Below are 17,389 nucleotides of genomic sequence, written 5' to 3'. Positions count from 1 at the left end.
GATTTCGTGTTTTTATTGTGTATTGTATTGTGTCCAGATTACAGTTCAGTCATGCCTATATTTTCCAAGTTACGTCAGTTAAAAACTAGAAAGGGTCTGTTAGAGGAAGCAGTTCCTGTCCCGCCTAGGGACAGTCCAGGTCATTTTATGTATCAGAAACATGGCATAAGCGCCATAATGTATCTAGATTTATGGGTAGAGTATACCAAACAGTTAGAAGAAAAGTATAGATGGCCCGTATCGGGTACATGGGATGCTGAATGTATCATGCGAGTAGAAGAAGCATTATGGAAAAAGAAAGCCAGACAGTCACAGAAAGATGCCATCGAGTTATGGCGTAAGGAAGCGCATAGAAGAACGGAAAAGGAAGTCAGAAAGTCAGAATTAAGTAGAGAATCCCAGGAACGAGCCCAAGAAAGAGAATTAATCGAGATAGGTGAACAAGTCAAAGCCGAACAGTCAGACAGACAGAGGCATGCCCTTATTAAGGGTATGTATCCTCTTCTTGCCGAAGGTGTACCAAAAGCGACCCCAGAGGCATCCAGTAATTTCCCGCCACCATTAGTTCCGACCAAGCTACGTCACAAACCGACCGCAGCTGATATTTTTATTTCGTCCTATTTGGACGACACAGTCCCCGAATATGCCAATCCTGTTCGCGCTCCGCCAGTCCCTGTAAACCAGGTAATTCATGCTCCTCCGGACACCGGAGTACCTGTTACGGTACCCCCGGTCCAGCCTACAGTTCCATTTCCCACTCTGCCAGGACGTAGAGCCTCAGTAGACGACTCCAGTTTAGGGGCCGCAGGAGGAGCTACTCCTCAAACCCCGCCGCCACACAAGCGTTTATCGGCACTCGAATTACATGCTCAAGCATCACAGCGTACTCCTAAAAGTAATAAGTCTGTCACAGAAATCAGGCAAGCCCTTAACGAATGTGTCTATGATCCAGTTCCAGGCGAAAATACTATGGTTTTATATTCCTTACGTGTAAGGAGAGTGACCGAGTATCTAGTCACCTTGCCGAATATGAAAGAAGATCTAGACAGAATATATCGTTTCATCCGTACAGGGGATGATCCAGAAAGTATTGGCGAGATTATGTCTCAAAGGAAAGCCGAGATTCAGCTCATGATATTAAAGTTCCTGATCAATTGTCTAATAAGAGAACAAGATTACCCGTCTAAAGATCCCGCCGAAATGAGAATCCTGACAAGGTGGAGTGATAATATAGCCGAGGGTAAGCACAAGACCGTCAGTGCCATGGAGAGTATGTACAAGAAAATCCGTAAAGAAATAATAAGGTTACACGACCAGCGTAAAGCAGCACAAGTAAGTGAGAAAGAAAGTATCTCTGATCCTGAAGAGGAAGACGAGAATCCCGCCAGAATAGCGTATGTAGGAAAATCTAGATTTCCAGATCGCCATTTACGCCTAGAACCCAAGTCTGTTTTTCATCATCCAGCACCAGAACAAGGTTCTCTAGAACAAGTATTTCAAGCTACCGATCACATTCTGAAATCACGAGTCGGTTATAGTGAGTTAAGTACCATGCATGAACAAGAACTAGCCCGATCAGCAGTCCGATGGATTACTGATTCTACCACTTTTCCAGACGAAATAGTGGCACAAATGTTTCTGAAACTGCCCCCAGCCGAGCAACGACTGGTGGGAATGTATATGATCCAGCACCTCATTACTCTGTATGAGGGTCAACATTCTGATCCAGGTCCGTTGCATGATATTCTGAACGAGTTACTCCAGTATAGATGGAGAGGTTTAGGTACTGATTTAATTAGTGTCATTCTAGAACAGCGCCACAAGTATAGAACGTTCCTGAACCCGCATTTTGTTCATGTCTCACCTCCAGAAAGTAAATCGTTTTACATAGACAGACAGAATCCGTTACGAGAAGTCCACCCAGTCCAAGGGGCGGGTGGCGTAATGCAACGAGTGTTTGTATACACTCCGATTTCAAAGATGGAACTTCTTGAAATGAAGAAATTAATTCCCTGTCATGACAAAGATCCAGCAGGGTTCCATAGAGAATTAAAAGACATGCTCCGTATGGGAGAATACACTTACCCAGACATCATTAAAATGTTAAAGGTCCTGTTACCCGCAGGGGTGTATGAAAAGTTAAAGGAAAAAGAATGGGAGGTGGGAGAGAAAAAGATCGATTGGGCCGCTCTAGAAGCTGAAGACAAGGCACGAGTACCAGGTACCGGTCTTGGAGATAAATGTAAAGAATTACCAGAATTATTGATTCAAGTTTTACCCAGATTATTGACAACTAGGAAAGAAGACTGGGATGCAATCTCAGCCTGTAAACAGAAACAAGATGAAGATATTAGTGATTTTTATTCTAGATTTGAGAAATGTTTCAGTATTAACAGTGGTCTCAAGACGAGTAGTGAGTCATACCCTCATCTTTTCGTCACCAAAATAGTCGAGAATTCAAGTCCGCAAATTAAAAATCGAGTTTTGAAAGTCGAAAGCACCTGGCAAGCGAATACCCCGTCCCAGATGCTCCAGATGCTCCAGTATCACCAGAATAGAATCAGAGAAGAGCAAGAACACGAGAGAAAACGTATGAAAGACACGAAAATGAAAGTGCTAGTTGCACAATCTGTTCCTCAAGACAGTCAGAAGAGGGGTCTGAATCAAGCCAGTCATCCTGCAGCTCCCGTTAAAGGGAACTGCAATTATTGTAAACAGCCAGGTCATTTTATAAACGAGTGTGCAGTTCTGAAACACAACATAGCTACTGGTAAGACTAAAGAAAGACCACGTCCGCCTAGACAAGAACAAGTTTCACAGATTCCTCAGCCACAGAATGCACAACAGACAGTTACAGTACCACAGCCTATTGCTGCAACACAGCATGTTACATCGCAGATGTACCAGTATGCGCAGTCTGAGTATCCAGAGTACCAGCCATATTCATGAAACAGCCTAGAGAGGGAGGTAGGCTTGCCTCTCATCGAGATACCTGTAGATCAAGAAGGTCCCTATGTTCACAGTCAAGTATTAGGGAAAGACAGAAAGTTTTTGATCGATACAGGGGCAAGTAGGACCACAATTAGTCACGCCGAAGTTCCAGGGGCTCCGCTCTCAGGCTCAAGAAATGTTTCCCTTGGATTTTCAGGAAAACCAATAGTTAACGAGATATCAAAGCCAGTCACTCTAGAGGTAGGTCCATTGTCCCGTACTACTGACCTGTTACTTACTAAGTCATGTCCAGAAAATCTATTAGGCATTAAGACACTGAAAGAATTAGGTGCAGTTATTTGCTGTTCCCCAGAGGGAATACGTCTGTTCCTACGTGACTTTAAGGGTCACTATGTATTACGAGATTTTGATTCAAGATTGTCTAAAGTACCGCAGCATTTATGGGCGCAAGGTCCAACTGATGTAGGTTATATGCAAATCACACCCCATCGTGTGACTCTTAAACCAGGTGTAGTGTTACCCCGAATCAGACAGTACAGATTGCCACCTGAGGCTGTAGCAGCCTTATCCAAAATTATTGACGAGCTCATGGCTCAAGGAGTAGTTGTAGAAACTGACTCCAATGTATGTAATTCTCCGATTATTCCAGTCATGAAACGTACTGATCCAAATGCACCCCCAGTATATCGATTAGTGATTGATTTACGAGAGCTTAATAAATGTATTATTCCTCAGTACCCAGTTGTCCCAGATATTTCTTCCCTGTTAACAGCCATTGATTCCGAAGCCATGTTTTTCACTGTCATAGACCTCAAGAATGCATTTTTTAGTGTTCCAATTCATCCAGACAGCCAGTTTCTTTTCGGATTTTGTTTAAATGGAAGGAGCTATTTGTTTACACGCGCTCCTCAAGGTTTCACAGAAAGCCCTAGTATTTACAGTCAAGCACTCAAGAGACAGCTAGACAACATTCACATGCCAACTGACACTGCCCTGCTCCAGTATGTCGATGATCTACTGATCACAGCCCGTTCTGAACGTGACTGCGAGCGAGCATCCCTTACAGTTCTGTATTTCCTTGCCGAGATGGGGCACAAGGTGTCACCTTCGAAGCTTCAATTCTGTGTCCAGCAAGTGGTATACTTAGGACACTTGCTGTCCAAGAGGGGTAGGCAGTTGACACCAGACCGTATCCAGTTAATAGCGAGTCTTCCCCAGCCCAGAACCCAGAAGGAGGTACGTGCCTTTATCGGCCTTACTTCTTATTGTAGACAATGGATTCCCCAGTATGCATTTCTAGCCAAGCCACTGATACAGTTAACGACACAGGAGGCAGCCGTATCGACTGTCCTCCCTTGGACATCTGAACATACACTTAGTTTCAATGAGTTAAAGAAAGCCCTATGTCAAGCTCCAGTTCTAGCCACACCGAACTATAGTAAGCCTTTTACACTTTTTGTTACTGAACGCGAAGGTACAGCATTGTCTGTTCTCACACAAGATCAAGCAGGACAATACAAGCCCTGTGCTTATTTTTCGAGCACATTAGATCCAGTCGCCCAGGCGTTGCCTGCGTGCCTCAAGTCAGTTGCAGCCACAGCACTAGCTATCAGACAAAGTGATTCCATAGTTTTAGGACATTCCCTGACCGTACAAGTTCCACATTCAGTAGAAGTTCTTTTAAACCGAACACAAACTCAGCACTTGACAATTGCACGTTTAACAGGTTATGAATTGACACTGTTTCAGCCACACATAGAAATTAGACGCTGCAACGTTCTGAATCCTGCTACACTGTTACCATCAGTTAATTCAAATCCAGACCCACATGATTGTGTGGAAGTAGTTAACATTACGACAAAGCCAAGACAAGACCTGACAGACATTCCTTTACCAGATCCTGACCTGACACTTTATGTGGATGGTTCATGTATGAGAACTAGTACAGGAGAACTAGTCGCCGCGTATGCAGTGACTACTGACACTGAAGTTATTGAAACACACCGTATTGACACCCTGTCCGCTCAAGCAGCAGAGCTAGTCGCTCTGACACAAGCCTGTATACATGCCAAGAACCTGAAGGTTAATGTTTACACAGATTCACGTTACGCATTCGGAGTTGTACACGACTTCGGAGTGCTCTGGCAGGAGAGAGGTTTCATGACTTCTCATGGAACCAAGATTCAGCATGGTCTCCTTATTCAAGCCCTGTTAGATGCCATACATTTACCGACATCTATTGCTATCATGAAGTGTAAAGCACATACGAAAGTTACTGACATTATTTCCCAAGGTAATGATTTAGCAGACCGCACAGCCAAGCTTACAGCACAGACTCCAGACATTCCAGTTAACATGATACATACTCCAGATCCGATTACATGCATGACAGTTAAGGACCCTACACAAGATGTCATAGATATACAGTTACATGCTACTCCCGATGAAATCAAGAAATGGTCTGAACAAGGAGGGGTCCAGACAGATCAAGGATGGTTAACGAAGGGTAGAGCCACATGGTTTCTCCCCGATTCTATGGTTCAAGTCATTATCAATACCGCACATAGTCCAGCACATTTAGGAGAAAAAGCTATGTTAGATAGTATCCAGAACATTTGGTTCAACAAGCATTTACGAGCTGCAGCCAAGCAGAAAGTCCGTACCTGTATGATATGTTGTCAGTTTAATCCAGGTAAAAGTGTCCCGGTGGAACAAGGTGGTTTCCAGCCCCCTGACCACCCTTTTGAGGTCCTCCAGATGGATTATATTCAGATGGAGCGATGTCGAGGTTTCAAGTATGTCCTTGTAGTAGTATGCGCTTTGTCCAGGTGGACAGAAGCATATCCAGTCCCAGATTACACAGCCGCGACCACTGCCAAGCAGTTGGTTCGTGAATTTTTCCCTAGATACGGACTCCCTAGAGTCGTATATTCTGATAACGGTCAGCCATTCTCCTCAGAGTTAATGAAGCACGTTTCCCTTTTGTTAGGGTACCAGTGGAAGTTCCATTGTGTACGCCATCCTGAAGCAGCCGGTCTCGTAGAGAGACATAATCAGACTCTGAAAATCCGCATTGCAAAAGTCTGTAAGGACAAAGGTGTGGACTGGTTAGTAGCTCTGCCAGTCGCTTTGTTTTATATGCGCATGGTCGCACATTCCAGATCAGGTCTGTCCCCGTACGAGGTCGTATTCGGCCGCCCCCCTAACATGTGGGGCACTCCTAGACCCCGAAGTATTACCGATGTTTCATGTAATATGCTGACAGATTACCTAGCTTCCTTGATGTCTGCCCTCAACTCATGTCGTTCACAGGTTGCCGCCGCATTTCCAGACAATACCGAGGTGGCACCGCACGAGATCGTTCCAGGCTCCCTTGTGATGGTCCGAAATTTTGACAGATCAAGTCCGCTGGAACCACGTTGGAAGGAGCCACGTCAGGTCCTCTTGACCACCCGAACTGCCGTCAAGTTGGAAGGCAGGAAGGGGTGGGTCCATCTTTCTCATGTAAAACTTTTCAATGGATTGAAATCAGTCTCCAAAAACATTTCCAAGGATTTCCAGGATTCGAAAGACTGCCAGAACATTGTTTTAAAGGACTGTCCCGCACAAGACATTATTACAACCCCTCCCTTGTTAGAGAAAACTCCGCAACAGGAGTATAAGCTCAAATTAAGGTCTAGTAAAATAAGTCAGTCAGTTTGATTGTATAAGTCCTCCCCTAGGTGAAACGGTTAGATTGTTTCTGACATGTATAAAATAGACCCCCATAGTGAGAGAGTCAGTCGAAGTTCACTTCAATGTATCGTTTTTCTAAGTTTCATATTGTTTCTCAGCATAATGATTTCCTGCACCAGCTACGCATTTTTCCTGTATTTACCAGTTCCTCATGTAAATATGTCTACTAATGCTACAGTAGAGCACACGTTTAGTGATCTGCCTCCTCACGAATATTCTTACCGCCTCGCTATGCGTAACAACACATTCATCCGTATGTTACATTATTCACACCAGACCAGCAATGCCACTAATTGTTGGGTGTGTGGTCGACTCCCCCCTTTCCAGACACCGAAGGGAGTTCTGCCACTTTTCCCTTATCCATTCTCACATAATGGTTCGTGTGGAGCATGGTCCACGTTAACGTCATCCTCAACAGATATGTCTTTTCTTAACAGTACATGTTTTCCAGACAAGAAAGGTTTCTCCCACAGAACAGGTTTAGATCTAGAAAATGAAGTATATAATTTAGGTAATTATTCGTCGAATTTCATGGTCCTGAATGTTCAGTCTGATACTACTCCAGACTTACCTGCTATTTCAGTATTACCTGTCAAAGGCGAATTATGTGTCCGTAGTTATGGTTCCGTACATGTAGGTCATAGTGAATGTACTACTGTTATCCAGTATAGTGACAGTGGGAAATCTATTTTCAAAGCTTCACGTCATTCTTATTTTATTTGTGGTCAAACTGCATATGTCCGTCTGCCCCTCGATTGGGAGGGAACCTGTTACATTGCTTTCCTACTGCCACCTGTTTTTCTAGCCCCATCTGATTATCACAGAAACACACATCTAGTACACATTAGACATAGAAGGGAGTCCCCAATTGTCGATTATACTGAAACTACTCTAGAACAGTATACAGATTTCAATAAAGGTTTCTTCTTCTTTGTAGGACCTGTCCAGAATAGTAAACTGATCCGTAGGTTAACAAGAACCCTTGAAGCTGTAGTAAATGAGACTGCCTCTGCTCTAGGTAACCTAACCGAAGAACAATCTGCTATGAGATTTGTTGTTTTGCAAAATCGTCTCGTCCTTGACGTCATACTGGCCGATAGGGGCGGGGCCTGTAGAGTCATCGGATCTAGTTGCTGCATTTTCATTCCAAATAACGCGCCGTCCGTTTATTCAGCTATAACCAGACTCCATAAAATTGCCCATCTGTTACATCAAGATCCAGGCACCTGGACATGGTCCGGTTGGTTCTGGAATATGATTTCCGCATGGGGATGGAAAGTCCTGTCCTTTCTAGGTATAGCAGTAGCGATCATATTTAGCTGCTGCCTCTGTATACAATGTGGCCCTGCGATTTGCAGCATGTGTGCTACCTCTTGTATTCCTAGTCCCAAGCCCCGTTCTAAATCCCGTTCCAAGACAATTCGAGACGAGCAAATGGTACTGTATGAAATGATAGATGGTATCATGAAAATTGATGTTTCCTGATGGAAACGTAGTGACAAGGAGGGAATGTGGAAAAGTAAATTTTGCCATGTTCTGTGTCCCTACGCCTCATCCATCATATGTTATGTGTGCATGACCAATATGCATATGTTATTCCCCATGTCCGATTAAAGACGCAATTACAGTTGTGTCCACCTCTGGTATGTCATTTTCCAGTCCTCGTGAATACTACGAATATCAGGCCTATGTAAAGTAATGTTGCCACGTTTCCCAGTGTGCACGTTATTCCATTGTAAAGTCCCCGTTTCCAGGCCTCAAAAGGGCCCGGACCACAGATTCAGCTCCTGTCTCCTGAAAGCCTCGCTGAGGAGCGATACAGCCCCCACCTGTATCCTCGACCCTTCACTTACTTCCTGCCTTGCAGTGCCCGGTGCAGCTTGGCTCTGCCTCTGAGTCTGCCAAAAGTATGTTATAGTTCCAGTTATCAGTTCAGTCCTCCTCTTCTGCATTCCTAAGCTACTGAACTGTATCAATAGTTTCCGTCATTGTCTAGCCTTCTCGTCTCCATGTTAGAGAAATACTGTATTTAATGGTCATTTAGTATTCTTCATCACGCACTACATGTAGAATAATGCATGGTCCAGTCTTAGAGTCAAGTTAGCCTCTCCCCTCATGACTTCTAGTTCATATCAACATGTTCCCTAAACATTAGATACCAGATAGGGTTTAGGTACATGTCGCTCCGACCCTCCAGACTCTAGTCTCTGCTCCTAACACAGAGTTCATAGCCCCCAGCTTCTCCTAGTAACACGTCATTGCTAGTTTTCGCGCACCATTAGGTTAGAGGTCCCGGCTCCTTAGGTAGCCCCCTCCTATGTTTCCGCCCATTCATGACATATTCTGTTACGTTTGCACCACATGTCTACGTATACGCCCAGTTACACCTCTTTTTACTGTTATCTTTCGCGACTGCTACGCGTCACGCCTTCTGCTCCACCCACTGCTACGCCTACTGCAATGTAATGCTATGTGTTCGCGCTATGTATATATGCCTGTGTTTTGTTATTGAATGTTAGCGCGCTCATCCCAGACCCGGCCCCAGCAGCTGCTGGGTCATCCTATGCAGGTTGTCCTGATCCTGTCCTTATGCTGTAATAAACCTGCAGAAACTCCTACTACCTCGAATCTTGACTCTTATTTTATTGAGCTATCTGTTATTCATTCATTCATCCAAAAATAGATCCGGTATTATTTATTTATATACCACAACCAGACAGACTTAATTCGCCATCTTTCTACTTCCAATGAAAATTATCTGGTGGTTCTTCTCATGCTATTTATCTAAACTCCGGAAATCTGGAAAACAGCAAGCACAAAATCTGCATCTTGTTTAACAAATGATCAATATTTCCCAATGAAACAAGGTCATAAGGTACCTGTGCCAGTCTAATTTTGCACCACCATTTCCATAGTTGGTTCCTGTGCAATTTTACTCTCAAATTTTCCTGTCCAATTTTGCTCTCACATTTCAGGATTACAAAGATAGCTTTGACGTTTCAAGCTATTTGTGTATTATGTTTGTACCTTGCAGTGGTGCGTATATGATTTTTCGGTGACATCCAAACAGGTAACTGGGGGGCATATTTACGATGGCCTTGCGTCATGCTTGCACCCCGCAACATGGTACATGAATGACGCAAAGCTCCAAGTCATATTTATGAAGGCACACAAATCCACTGTGTGCGGCTTTGAATGGCTTAATAAATATAGATTAACGCAACACAGTGCAAATTGCTGTGCTGCATTACTCTGCGGAAGGGAGGCATTTTATGGACATTGAGGTGGGTGTTCCCATGCAAATCCCATGGTTTTTGACACATTCATAGATTTACCAAACATGGAAACCCTACGAATGCACCAAAAAAATGCCTCACCAGGTGAAGCGAAACGAGGAGAAATATCTTTATTTCTTCTTTCTTAGTCCTCTTTCTACATCTGCAGCACACATAGAAAGAGGAAAATGCACTGTATGGGATAAATACGGCGCATTCCTGTCCTTTCACTGTGGTACAGGGATGTGCAGTATGGTGGCTTGCTGTGCTACCCTGCACCACCCATTCCCATAAATATGCCCCTTAATGTAATTTCTTCACTGGTAAATCGGTGCTTATGTCACTTTTGCACCTGAATATTTTGTAAGGGTTGGTGTAAAACTGCGCTGCAAATAATCCATCTGTGTAATCAGTAAATGGTGCGAAATTATACCAGTTGAGCTATTACAATCTAAAGCAGGTGAGAATAAACAACGTCTCGAATGGTGTTTCAACTTTAAATACGGCAAGCCTTCTTCACTGTTTAGTCACCCACACAAGGATTATCTCTCACGAGCGACAGGCTGACAGTGTCTGTTAGCTGGCATCCAGAAATTATTTGAAAGGAAGTCCTTGCAATAAAGACATTTTTATTATCCCTGGGTGATTAGCCATTAAGCGCTACGTGTTTTACTCTCCACTTATCTTAAGCTATGATAATGTTTTGACAAAGGCGCATTAAGCCTCTCTGCCAAGAGGACACTGTGTAGCCTTTCGGCGCAGATGAATCATGGAAAGACAAAACGGCAGATTATCTGCTTCCAAAAAAGGGAACAGAGCTGTCAAATCAGTTAAACCTGGACGTAATGAAGGGCGAACATGCAAACAAGTGCCAAAATCTCCTAGTGGCCTCGGTGAAAAAAACATCAACTCTGTTCCCGAATCATTTTCTAATTGATTTTCTAATTAGTTTCTGATTGTAGTTTACAGTATTTTTTTTTATCAGCGAAGGATGGCGCTCTTCTCAAGCAAGGAGGCAGCTGCGAGAGCTTCCACTAGAAGAGAACGCACAAAAGGGGATGATGGAATGTCTGCAATATGTCTGACTGCTGGCAATCGCTTGGGGTAGCATGCAGGCCCATCATGTTTTTGCCCACCATGCCACCTCGGTAACAGCCATCCATCTGCGAATCAGTCCTGACCCTGCTCCTTTCCGAAATGTCAGGGCAGGTCCTACCTGAACTGGAACACAAGCAACCCAAGGCTGGGTTCGCCCTGAGAGGTGCAGCCTGTTCCAAAATCCACAAGGTGCTGCCAGATGTCAAAACGTGATATCAGATTTAGCCCTGTATATCCTGAACTTGTATATTTTTTACTTCCAATATTAGTGACCACAACCCTATTTCTAAAGGGTTAGAATGCCCCCTTGAAAAACACAAATGCTTAGCTGCTCTCCCGAGCTACATGTATTCTCCAACAAAGGTCCCTGCATCACATAGCTAAACCTAGAGCATAATACATTTTTCGAGTGGCTAATCACAGAAAAACAGGTGGAACTTATGTGTTGTCTATCAGAAGAGGATTATAGTTGTGATGTCCTTGAGAGTTTTGATGGTCTTTGCAAAATGACGTCTACTATGATGGTAACAAAGAAAACATGACAAGACCCCCCTCTTTACAAATGGTTTAATGCTGCTTGCACCATTACTTCGAAACACCTAAAGTGGTTACTAAGGCGTCACTGCACAACATTGATGACATCAGGCAGGCCAGGCTCATAAGTACATTTTAGATGAGAGGAAACAGGAGATAAGAAAGAAGGCTTGTAAGCAGCTTTATAACCAAGGGACTCTAGGGCCTTTTGATTAGTCATAAATCAACCCTTCTTTTCAGATGATAAATCCCTTAGAATAGAATGCCATATTCCCAGTGAGGCGTGGGCTGGCCATTTTTCAAAAATATGTGGTCAAGATTACACATCATAAGCACCTGTGGATGTACTTAATCTTTTATCAGATAGTAGTACAGCCTTAAGTAAATCTATTGAAATAAGTATAGTGGGTAGAACCATTTAAAAATGCCCTGCCGGTAAGTCACCGGGTCCAGATTGGGTCTCAATAGACGTCATTAGACAGAACCCTATTTTCTGGGCACCCCTGTTAACAAATGTTTTTCTGGCAGCAATTAAAGGTCACATTTTAAATTCATTGAAGGAGTTCAGCATTGTGCCAATTTTTTAAAAGGGGAATAGAAATCAACCAGGCTGCTACTGACCTATCTCCTTCTTGGACTCATCCATAAAGATTTTAAGGAGGGTTGTCCTCCAAGAACTGGAAGTCTGGGCGAAGGAAAAAAATGTTTTCTTCGATGTGCAACATGGCTTTCGACCAGGAGTTGGTATAGTCGAGCAAATCCTAAACCTGGGATGATAATAGGGAAATATACTAAAGCAAGTGGGGGTGCTCTCCACATGGCATTTATGGACCTCTCCAGCAGCTTTGACCTGGTTGATTGGGGCAAGTTGTGGGACATGATGGTCAAGTCAGGTATCGATAACTCCTTCATTATTCTCCTGAATCATATGCATTGGGGAACAACCGAATCTCTTTTATAACAACAAATACTCCAAAGGAGACCTAACATAAGACCCACTGGATCAATGTAGGTAGAGCAACTGGGAATAGGAAACTTATAAATAGGGTGAGATTAAACATCTACCCACTAAGGATGTGTATGATATGCTAACCGTATCTATGTAATGAGAGGGGGCAACACTAGTTGTTTTTAGTTACCCTCACACACCCTAGTGGTGTCATGCTTCATCATCGGGTCACCCAGACTCCTATAGGTCAAGGTGGGCTCAACCACAGTGTTGGGAAGCTCTTGTGATAGTGAAGGCAAATGGATCTAAATAAAATACCTCAATCAGACCCCAGGTTTCCCTTTATTCATGGGTCTGGTTGGGTTGTTAAAAACAGAATAAAATGGGTCTTACAAGGATTTTTATGGTCCTATGACCCTAGTGAAGTGCCGACATGTTTCAGTCCTTAGGTGGCCATAAAGGTCCCGGACTTTCCTCAGGGCAAAAGTGAGTTACCCCCCTTATGTGTGGGGATAATTAGGTAGGGGAATACCCTACTCTATCAATGTAGCGAGGGAAGAGTAGCTTCTCCTCATGTTAATGTGTTGATAGTGTAGTGAGATGCCAGGCTCCATCTGCGGAAAAATTTGTGGCAAGAAACACATTATCAGATATAGACATTCTCCATATTATTGTGTATAATCCCACACGTGCACCACTGACTTACCAGTGAACATGCCAATCTAGTGGAGAGCTCAAGTGCTCTCATTCTATGTCACTCAATCCTATGTGTAGTGGCATTTTCATTATGTGACACCCAATTATTAGTGTCAAATATCACACACTAATGTAATCAGAGGATGTGACATTGTGAAGTGAAATATCATAACAGTGGTCGCAGTCTCAATTGCAGTAAAAAGTCTCCATAAAAACACACCCATACATGTTCAACAATTGTGTATACCGTTCTTCACACCAGTACTTACATGCATGTCATGAAACTATCACATCATCCATAATAGCACTTACCCAAATTGCGTTGGGCGTGGGCTTCTCAGTCAGCAAGACAAACGGGGCATGCTCTCCTAACCAAAGGGTGTTAGTTAGGTAGGTATCGGTATCGGTAATGTTGCAGTAAGCATAAGATTAGAGAGAGCATCCAGCGTGTAAAGGACCGAATAAACACGGTCCGAGGTAAATGCAGGAAGGGGGCGGACATGCTACTTACTTATTGTGAGGACGCTCCCTACCGGAAAACATACGATCTCGCCTCCAGGCTCTCGGTTGCTGTTCTTGCCGGAGCCGGAGGAGAGCAATGTTTATTTCCGTGTTGTGCGTGACGCATCTGACGTCATGGCCGGAAATAGTCCCTTTCCCGGCTGAAGGGATGTCGGGAATTGTAGTTTAAAGCCCCGGTATCAGGCTGTATGACTACGAAAAACGGGAGTTAGTTATACTAGCTACTGTTTGTGGGACGCATATCTCTTTTTAGTGGGTATAGACACCCATGCTATAATTGTACTGCAGCAATACTGAATACTATGGTGATATAATAATCGTGGTGCTTGCCAATGTAAATCGTATTTGCAATCATGGAATTTCTCTTGTTGTTTGGAACCATGTCGCAGGGGCATATTTATATCGCGACGAAGTGTGGTGTAATCGTGACACATTAAAGATGGTATCACTGTGTATAGAAATGTATACCAAATTGAAATACCAAATTGAAAAACACACTTTTAGCATTTGTCATGACCGATTACGCTGGGCTTAGTTAATCAATAAAAGCCCAAGATAGTGGCAACATATATAAAAATATATGCCATGTGAAGATCACACTTTCCACTTTTATCATGATTGTTAGTGCTGGGTTAACTGAGTAAATAGTCTGAAATCTGTTGGATCACGGTGACTAGGTCTTATTCAATTGATGACTCCGTTTTCAGCAGTCCTTGGGTCAAACAAAGGTAAGAAGCACAGGAAGTAAGGATAATCAACTCAGGAGGCATATTATTACAGACTATCTAAGATCAGTCTGTATTGTTCAATATACGGAGTGTTCCATTCAATGTTGACAACAAGGACTTCCATAGTATCATTAGTTCTTAGTCTGTTACTGTATTAATACACTGGGGGTCTTGGGTATATCTAACCCCAATATCATTTTCTCAATTGTGCCCACGGTATGGAATCATTAAGGCCCCTGATGTGAGTTTTGAGACGATAGACCCACCGCTGTTCTTTCTCTAATAGTATTTTTTTCAAGTTATTGCCCGGCTTAATTTTCTCGATCACCGTCCATTTTATATTTGTGTCCTTATGATGTTTCTCAACATAATGAGCTGTGAGTCTGGTAGCGGTGATTGACCTCCTTATTGTGCTACGGTGTTCACTAATACGTGTCTTTATCTTTCGGGAGGTCATTCCCACATAGGACAATTGACACGGACATTTGATCAAGTAAACTACTGCCTCCGTGTTGCAATTGGTGTGGCATCTTTGTTCCCATGGTGTATTTAAGCCAAGATCCAATTGTGTAGTGTGTTCGGTGAATTCGCATGCCACACATGACCCACATGGATAATGTCCCATCACTGGAGTGGTATTCCAAAGGGTCGTTTGTGTGTTTATTGTTGGTTTGAAGCTGTTGGTATGTACAAGTGAATCTTTCAGACTCTTATTTCTTTTAAATGAAAACATCGGTTTTTCATATTCCAGGTTGTTTGATGTCAGGATGTTCCATTTTTTATTTATGATCTTTTTGATCTGGTTTGACGAGGAATTAAATGTGGTTACACATACAAGTTGTTGTGGTTCAGTTCTCTCAATGGTTTCGAGTAGGGACTCCCTCGGTGTGTTCCGTGCTCGCTTCCTGGCATTGTCAATTATTCTTGTGGGGTATTTTTTCTCTTTCAATTTACTTGTCAGAATATCGGCCTCTTTTTTGATGTCCTTGATGACAGATCAGTTTCTACGAATTCGCAGGAATTGGCCCACGGGTAAATTTTCTCGTAGGCTCCTAGGATGTGCACTATCAAACCGTAACAGACTATTCTTGTCAGTGGGCTTTGTGTACAAAGAACTAGACAAACTCCCATCACTTGCAATGATGTTTTTGTCTAGGAATGGTATCGTTTGTCTGTTGTAGTTCATTGTGAACCGAAGGTAGGGGTTGAGGTGATTTATCCATTGTTCGAAGTTCTTTAGGATTGACTCTTCACCCTTCCATATCAACAGAATATCATCTATGTACCTGTACCACCTACAGATGTTATTTGTGTAAGGGTTGGATGCCCAGATGTTCTGATTTTCAAAGTGGCTCATGTACAGGCACGCTAGACTGGGGGCAAAAGTACTGCCCATAGAAGTACCATGGACTTGCAAGTATAGTTGGTCTTCGAATTTGAAAAAGTTTTCTGTCAGTGCGAGTTTGATTAGGTAGACTATCCACTCGACTGGGGCTGACCATTCCCAATTTTCACTCTGGAGTAAGTTTCGAATCACTTCTATACTTTCAGTTTGTGGGATGCTTGTATATAGTGCCTCCACATCAAGGCTTACCAAAATGTGTTGGTCAGGGTCGAATTCGATATCCATGATTAGATTTAATAGATGTTTTGTGTCTTGTACATAGGATCTAGTGTGTTTGACCAAGGGGCGTAGAAACCAATCTGTATATTGCGAGAGTGTCTCCAAAATCGATCCACAGCCCGACACAATGGGTCTGCCAGGTGGGGGTGTTTTACCTTTGTGGATCTTGGGGATTGTATAGAACACCGAGGTCCTTGGTTCCTGTTGGATAAGGTAACTGTGCTCTTTTTTAGAAATCCATCCCCTTTCCAAAGCATCCAATGTTGCTGCGCTGATGGTTTTTTTCAGTCTTTCAGTTGGATCTCTATTGATCCTCTGGTAACATTGTTTATCTTGTAACAGGGAAAGGCATGCAGTTTTGTATGCTTCTGTATCCTGTATTACTGTGGCCCCGCCCTTGTCAGCAGGCTTGATAGTTATAGCTGCATTTTTCTTTAAGCCTTCCAGTGCTATTCGTTCTTTTCTACTCAAGTTGTTATATCCTGTTGCATTTTGCGGTAGCAATTCAATTTCCTTCACTACTGCTTCCTCAAAGGCTAGTACTTCAGGTGGCATGAGGTTCGTAGGTGGCATAAATGTTGACTTGTTTTTTAAGTCTGTATAGTTGCCCTCAGTGATGGTTGCATCTTTATCTTTGAAGAAGGTTTTCAATCTAATTTTGCGGAAGAATTCTCCCAATTCACATCTGAGATTGAATGTATCTAGGGGTGCCGTGGGAACAAAGCCCAAGCCTTTCTCCAGTACTTTGACCTCGTCTTCTGTCAGGACGGTATTAGAGAGGTTAACAATTACTCCCTCATTCCACTCGGTCCTGGTTGTGGTTGGCTCTTCGCTGTGCTCCTCGTGTTGGGTGTGGTTTTCTCTGTTTGGTCCCATGTGACTCTCCTGTTGTTGTTGTTCCCCCCTCTGCCTCGTCTGCCTCTTCTTCCGTTCTGTGATAAAAAATTAGTGTAATTGGGTTGGAAGTAAGGACCCATGGGGTATTGTGGTGGTCCATTAAAGGGTCCTGGGGCAAAAGGTACTGGCCAATGATACATCTGTGGTGGGCCATAACTCTGATTAAATCCACCTCTACGAGGACGTCTTTGTTTCTGATTCCAATTCTTTTTAGAACCATCACTTGAATAGCTATCTTGGTCAGAATTAGTGGAACCTGACTCACTACTTCTAGTGGATCTTGCATCAGATAGTTGCTCGCCTTGATAGTCATCTTTGATGTAAGGATGCACCTTTTCATGACTGAATTTTTTAAAGTCTTTTTGCAATTTGGAGATTT

This window comes from Lissotriton helveticus, chromosome 1_1 (assembly GCF_964261635.1).
Source record: "Lissotriton helveticus chromosome 1_1, aLisHel1.1, whole genome shotgun sequence".
Classification (NCBI taxonomy): Eukaryota; Metazoa; Chordata; class Amphibia; order Caudata; family Salamandridae; genus Lissotriton; species Lissotriton helveticus.
The sequence above is the reverse complement of the archived record's forward strand: the minus strand, read 5'-3'. Positions refer to the sequence as shown.